Genomic DNA, 8,074 nt, shown 5'->3' on the forward strand with positions numbered 1-8,074 from the left:
CTGCAGTTTATGGTCATCCTAATGCTCTGCCACTCTGCAGGTACAGTGAAGGTGTGTGTGTGTGTGTGTGTTTGTGATTCACTCATTTGTCATGCGTGAAAATACTGATTATTCTTTTCATTCACATCGATTATTTTGTTCCACATTAGAGTTTCGTCGAGCAGCAGTCAGCTACAGAGACAAAGTGGAGTCCATGGGAGATCCTGTTATTCTCAACTGCAACATGTCTCTGGTGAATTCAGCACAATTCATCACCTGGTTTAAAGACAACTTTATGATCTTTGCTCATATATGGTCAGATAATAAGACTGTGAGTAATTTCACCTCTGACAGAATGAACATTGAGCCAATCAGTCCTACAGAGTTGAACATTTTTAACATACAGCAAGACGATGCAGGGATCTACCGCTGTAGTGTCACTCACATGAAAGGTCGAAGGACTATTGAGTGGAATTTAACTGTGTCTGAGAAACCCAAAGGCAAGTAGAGCACAAATGAGTAGTAATCATTTCTACACCAATAACTTTAGGACAACTGTTTATTGAGTAACATCAAAACTCAAAAATAATTCACCTCTTATTTTGTGCAGAAACCAGTCAGTCTTACATGTACATGTTTCCTCTGGTAACTGGATTGGTTCTAAGTGGCATCACTTGTTCAGCAGCTGTCTGGCTCTGTAGGTGAGTATCATCTTTTATGACTGTTTGAAATTGTGCTCATGATCGGCCTTGATATTATACTTCTGTATTAGTGAGTGGCCTTTTGATCAAAGGAGAGATGAGAAATCATAAATGAGGAATCACACTGAGAGAGTCAATTCAATGTTCAATGTATGGACAGGTGTGCTTTTGGATTGTGTGACAACCATGCATTATTATTGCAAATATAGCCTACAACTATACAAATAAAATGCATTTTGCTGCTTTGATGTAGCCTAGTCATTTTACAAAGTTTCAAATTAATTCCTGAATTATTTTTTTAATAAATATTTCATGAGTTAGTTGTTTGTCAAATTTTCGTTGGCTCTTGTAAATAAAAAAACGTTTAGAGTGATAACACGCCTCTTTCATATATAGGTGTGCCTTGAGATTTTGTCTTGCCCTTTGGTGCCTCAGGCTCAAAAAGTTAGAAAACCGCTGGTCTATCACATCCTCCCACTGATGTTCCCTCACATCCTGTAAGAACCAAGTTCTTAACACAGGCTGCATACAGGCATCGCTGCGTGTATGCAGCCTGTGTTAAGAACCAAGTTCTTAACACAGGCTGCATACAGGCATCGCTGCCTGCACATCTGGGAACCCATCGGTTAAACAAACAAAACAAAAATATATTTTTTCTCTAACCTCTGGGGGCAGCAGCCCTGTTTCAATGTGGTGCAACAGGAACTCAAGAGGCGCGGTCGGCAGTGGAAGAAAATCCCTTTCCGCTCCCTGCAAGCTCTAGAGAGGTCCAGGGATGACGTATTTTTGTAGGCTGAATGCGGAAGTCCCGAACTTCCTGGTTCTTCACTGTTTCTGTCTATGGGATTTTTGAATGGGTTTTTGGCGTGATGCTTCAAATAATGTCTGTGGGCAACGCAAGTTTAATCAAACGCGAACCAAGGTTCAGCGGGATAATCTTCACACATGAGGACCACTTTCATGAGTTTTGTTGCGTAAATGCGAGCCCTAGAAGTAAAATGCTCGAGCTAAGCTAATCCCGAACTACACACTGTCGCATAGGCTTCACGTCATGTCAGCAGTCAACCTGGACTGTTGTTGATGTGTGCACTGATTACCTCGGGCTGAACGGGGCTGAACCAGGTGAGGGAAAGAGAATTTCCGTGTTCGTCGTTTGAAGTGGTGACGTTATTGAGGTATAGCCTATATCCCCATCGACTCAAAAGTGTAGTCTCATTTAGCCGTTTGCTAGCTAGACGCCCGTTTAACGGCATGTAAAAGCTTCAAAACTCATAAAAGTGGTATTCATGTGTGAAGATGATGTTACTAAACACTGGTTCGCGTTTGATTAAGCCAGCGTTGCCCAGAGAGATTATTAGAAGCATCGCGCCAAAAACCCATTCAAAACTCCCATAGGCGAAAACTGTGAAGAACCAGGGCTGTTAGCATCGATGATTTCCGGACTCGTTACTGGACCTCTCTATTGCCTCCAACCGACATCATGTGGACAAACTTTAGACCTCTTGGAGCACCAGGTGTATCTGCTGCCCCAGCACAAAAGCATAAGATTATGCCATGCTTTGTGCTTAAATTCCCTATCATCACATAATGAATACAGCAGTTTGATACTGTTGCTATGATTTATTCTATGAATTTACAATGTAGGTTCATGACGACCTAAAAAGGTGGGGGGTAGGCTATTCAAAAAATACTGTAACGAAGTAACTCACTCACTCACTCACTCACTCACTCACTCAATGAACCTATTTGTAACTTATTTTCTTTTCTTTTTTGCTTACTCGGATGGAATGGTGTGTGATCATGATTCTGTATCTGCAGAAAACTCAGAACCAGGACCAGGACCCTGAGTCAAGACCAGGATCCTGTTCAGAGGGAGTCAGGAGGAGAGGTCAGTAGAACACCACCCTTCCTCATGTTTCATTATGCTCTTCCAATGACATTTAAGTCATCCTGCTCTTCAAATCTCACTTCTAGCTTTATTGGACCATAGTGGTTCGTTTGATATACAGTAGTAGACCTTGACGAGTTGCGGGTTCAAGTCTGTTTGGAAGTTCAGTCGAGACCGGATAATTGAATAGCTGAAAGTACCGCAGTTTATCGTGTGTTTGGCAACTTATTGTGGGAATTTTGCGTCTATGACTACCAGTAGCGGAGCGTACACCGGGCCAGAGGGTGCGCCCGCCCCAGGGCCCACTCATCAGTGGGCCCCCATCAAAAAAAAAAAAAAAAAAAAATGCATTTTAGGCCAGGCCTGAGTGTGAGAGCAATTCAATCGATAGACAATAACATTGGTGTGTTTAAAATGAGCTATTCCACTAAATATGGCTAAAACAGATTCAAACATGCAAAAAAGGCACATTTTTCACTGGAAAGATGTTTAATCCTGTTACAAAGTCAGGCATTTTAACATGGGGGGAATGCCTACTGCCCCCGATGCCTAGTGGCCATTCGAGGAACTACAGCTTTTCAATTCACTTCCGCATCTTCAGAGGGAAGCTTGGGGGTGTTGGCCACTGGAGCAGAATGACAACAACTGTGATTTTTTTTAATAAAGATTATAATATAACAGATATCCTACTACTATAATTGGGGAGCTGTATGCGTGTATGTTTGTCTGTCCGGAGTTGCAAGCCACACTGTTGCACTGATGGCCTTCCAACTTTGCCGAAACACTTATCAGGGCTCTGGCATGAAACACAAAAAATAGTTTATCTCGAGAAGCGTTCATCTGAATGACTTCAAACTTCGCTTGTGCACTGCTGGGGACCCGACAGTGGGCCCTGCCCTGATTTCGGCATGAGTTTGGTCACACTTCAAAAAGGTGTGCCCATGGCGCATCATCTCCAGAGTCTCCACCCTAGAAATGAGTGTGCGAAGCGTGCTAAATTCTAGTACCAGTAATTTACAGTGTTACAGTGTGTAGTATTCATGCAGGAGAGATACATGCAAGATGGACGACTGTTTCCATGGCTACCACTGTATTTCAGGTGTGCTGCCCGGCCTTGTCACTTCGCTGAACACCTTGCTGTGTGTGTGTGTGTGTGTGTGTGTGTGTGTGTGTGTGTGTGCATGCGTGTGCGTGTGTGTGTGCAGAGTGTCACCTATGAGAACTGTTCTCCAGCCTCCAGATCCGAGCCAGACTCCACCTACCAGAGTCTCAGTGCAGCCACCATGGATCAGGACCAAACATACTCTACTGTTGAGCCAGACTCCACCTACCAGAGTCTCAGTGCAGCCACCATGGATCAGGACCAAACATACTCTACTCTCGCTCAGCAGATAGCGGGGGATCAAATGTTCACTCAGAATTGAACGTGTTAGACGAGAAATCAATACGCTTTACAGAGATCAATGTATTTCCTGTTTAAACAGGATGTTGGGGCAGGACCAGAAATCAACGTGCTTTAGAGATCAATCTATTTCCTGTTTAAACAGGATGTTAGGACACAATGCAAAAGTGTAAACCAATGGGAGATCAGAGGGAGAGAAAGGATTGGATTTTGATATTAAAAACCACCAAGAAAAAACAAATACATTTGTGGTAGTTATTAATAGATGCATAGAGTTGCTGGAAAATTATCTAACAAGGTTAAAAAGTCATGTTTGATGTCATTGTGACAAAAAAAATGAATGCCAGAGATATCTAGTTGTTTGCCTTTCAATCATTAAGTCAAGTAAAGCTTATTTATTGATGTAGCATGTTTTGATGTCAAGTTGACTTGAGGGTAAACCTGCCAACACTCCTGTGTTAAAGCCAGAGTGATGCTACAGTATCATATGAAAGTAGATCACATGCCATGCTAGCTTGTCGGGAAGGGGACTAAATAACGCTCCAAAGTTGGGCTAAATCTTGGTGATAGAAAAAATTGTTTTGAAGGGGTCCCTTGACCTCTCACCTCATATCTGAATGTAAATAGGTTATATGGGTACCTACAAGTCTCTCTGTCTTTCTTTCTCTCTCTCCTGCAGTTAAATAATTTTGAAAAATTTGAAATTTTACTGCACTGTTCATAATGTATTTTTTTTAAGTAAATGTTACTTTAAATGTGAAATTATATTCAAGAATGTTATATAATATTTTCTATAGAAAGAAGCGTCGCACACTCTGGCTCCATATGCATCTAAACCATCTGAAAACAAATCTTGTCGATGATTTGATTTGACAATATGGAGATATTGGACATATGGAGCCAGAGTGTGCAACGCTTCTTTCTATATTAAGTTTGCTTCCAGTGGTCGGCACCCGACCACAACTTTTGGTGTGCGTTACTTTTTCTTTGATATATAATATTTCTATATTATAAAAGGGGGCCTGACAGAAAAAGTTTGGGAACCACTGTTTTAAGAAATGTAGGGCAACATTCACGGCATTTCACCCATTTTACTAGTTTACTTTTTATAGCTGTCTTTATTTTTATTTTAAGTAAAGCACTTTGAATTTGCAGACATGTATGAAATATGCGATATACATAATAGTAAATAAACTTGTCATGCCTTCTCAGCTCTGACTCTTTTACTGACTCCACCTGTCTCCCTGTCCCTGAAAGTAATATTTTAAATTGAAGAGAAAGTGCATGGCCTGCATGTCTTGAAGAGATAGCATTAAATGCCTGTTGTATAAGCCTGTCTCTCTCCTTCACTACTGTCTCTTTCTCTATACCTCCTATAGCACAGCATGATGACAGAGATTGTGATTAACCAACACTTGAAGTCTATTTTTATACTATATATATGTGTGATAGGCTACATAGTGGCAGTACAAAGTGCATTGTTAATGTAACAACATATAGTGGCAGTACAAAGTGCATTGTTAATGTAACAACATATAGTGGCAGTACAAAGTGCAAGGTTAACAACTTGAACTAAATGAGTATGTCCGTAATCTATCGGTTGCCTGTTTCCATTTACATTCTTCAACAGTGAGTTTCCTGTTCACACCTTTTCTTTTTGTGGTCAGATGCTTTTGCAGCGTCTCTGTGTCGCTGATAGAGAAATGAGAAAGGAAATGAGAATCAATCTATAGGTTGAAAGGTTTCTATGCTCATAACGTCTAATAATATGTCCCTGATTTCATCTTATTGTAAAGAGAATTGAGATGTTTGTTAAGAGAACTTTTCCTGTATGCATCATAGACTGTATGCATACAGTATCACTTTGGAAGACAAAGTGGTGAGCTTTGAACTTTGCATATATGTTTTTTCTACATTGATATATGTAATAAATGCATTGAACAGAGTTTGAATTCTGTGTTGAATATTAATTCCATGGCATAATGAATGTAATCAGTTTCCCCACCTACAAAAATGAAGAAGAGACTATTGAGCAGAAATGTCAAAACTGCATTTCTGAAAAGATATTTTGTCTTCATAGATAATCTGATAAAATCATGAATCTAACAGTCAAGAGACTATTTGAAGTTTTAGGGATAATGCAGAGAAAGAGTGCAGAGAAGTGAGCATGAGGTGTGGCACATGTGATGTGACCACTTCCCTCTTTTAAATGGGTCTCTCTCTCTCTCTCTCTCTCTGTCAGTCTCTGTCTCTCTCTGTCTCTCTCTGTCTCTCTCTCTGTCAGTCTCTGTCTCTCTCTGTCTCTCTCTGTCTCTCTCTCTGTCAGTCTCTCTCTCTCTCTCTCTGTCAGTCTCTCTCTCTCTCTCTGTCAGTCTCTGTCTCTCTGTCATCAACCCATCTTACCCCACTCTCCCCCTCTGTTGATTTGCACATGGATGTCTCTCCATCAAAGCTAGATGACAGTACTCAGTGCTGCTTGGCATGGAGGTATTTTTAGTGGCTGGCCTGGTGCTAACACACCCCACGGCAGCGTCGACTGAATAAGTTATCAGATTGGCATCGACTGTTTCAATTGTTTTGGCCATCAGAGTAAAGTCCATTTCCTATTTTTCCAAGCAAGCGCATATTTACTGTTGTAAATACCTGTGAGACCATAACAGATTCATCAGTTTCTTGTTTGTTTCTTTGAATGTTTTGTAGTGGCTGCCTGTAAATAGCTGGTGGAGACTATTCTTATTTCACCTGTGTATGCATCTAGTGTGAGTGTGTGTGTGTGTGTGTGTGTGTGTGTGTGTGTGTGTGTGTGTGTGTGTGTGTGTGTGTGTGTGTGTGTGTGTGTGTGTGTGTGTGTGTGTGTGTGTGTGTGTGTGTATGTATCTAGTGTGAGTGTGAGTGTGAGTGTGTGTGTGAGTGTGTGTGTGTGTCCTTTTCCCACTCTGAAATTTGCATAATGCTGGCCTGACACCTAGTGGATACAATGTGCTGTGTCTTAGTGAGACACTGAAAATTATATTGGTGTGTGTTTTTATATATATTCGTGTCTGATAGAGATCTATATAGCTACTACGCCACCTAGGGAATTGCACCCCAGGAAATACAGTTAAATGCAATACACTTTGTATAAGGCACACAGGTACACTGGTAAAGAGACAATAAGACGTGGTTTCAAGCTCACACAAATATGTTTATTTATGGAAAATGTGCCTGTAAGGAGGAATACTGGAAGCTGTGGTAAAGGGGGAACATGGGTTAACAATTTATTTTGTAATTACAATAAAATACTTCCTTTTTGTAATATTAAAATTTAACAATATCAAAAATAGACAGTTTCTCTTAAAAGGCTAGGTTGCATACTATACCAACAGGACAGGAGGGGGGTTGATGAGGAGGCGGAGACTAGGGGAGGCTTAGCTAAAAGGCAGATGATGACGCACACCACACATGTTTGTGTCTGGGTCACTCTCACTGCAAAAAGGTGAGCAAAAGTGTTTAGTGCACAGTTAGAACACGGCTCTCTTGAATACTCGATTCTTATTGGTCAATCAACAATATTCACCGGTCATTATTTCTCGACAACCGACCGCTGCTCTGCCACACCTGGATTAATCAGTTGATAAGAGCTTTTTGTCAGCAAACACTACTAATTAGGCCAACCAGTTGCAGCTGGTGTCTTGTGTGCCAATTACGAATGAAACCGCTTTGCCGTTGAAAACGCTATTAAAAAATCTATTTGAATAATTATTTTTGTCAGATTATTGAATGATTTAGTTGTGCCGTGTTCTAAGCGGGATAATGTATATTGAGGTGGTGATTACTGGGAAATAATGACCTTCAGGTGAATCATTAAGCCCTCCGCTGCGCGTCGGGCTCAATCATCACCTGTCGGTCATTATTTCCCCCTTATACCATGGTCTGGGTGAATACTCGATTCTGATTGGCTGCAAGGTGTCCATTAAAAAGTGATATTGTACAGTGATAATGGACACCTAGCTAAATGGTCTGTTCACCGTTCATATCAATGCGCCATAGATTCACAGTGGTATCAAGAGAGCTGTTTGAGCTCTATACCCCCGTTAAGGGTTAATATGACAATTTTCTAAGTTG

The 8,074-nt window shown here is 40.9% G+C and overlaps 1 long non-coding RNA gene across 1 annotated transcript; it reads left to right on the forward strand.

Annotated features, from left to right (window-relative positions):
- Positions 1–594: 594 nt before the first annotated feature.
- On the forward strand, positions 595–4,672 carry LOC310799982. The gene is made up of 3 exons (XR_014553846.1): positions 595–680; positions 2,499–2,568; positions 3,774–4,672. It is a non-coding gene; the product is annotated as an uncharacterized lncRNA (long non-coding RNA).
- The last annotated feature ends 3,402 nt before the right edge of the window (positions 4,673–8,074 follow it).

This window comes from Poromitra crassiceps (genome assembly GCF_964638095.1).
Source record: "Poromitra crassiceps genome assembly, chromosome: 29".
NCBI lineage: Eukaryota > Metazoa > Chordata > Actinopteri > Beryciformes > Melamphaidae > Poromitra > Poromitra crassiceps.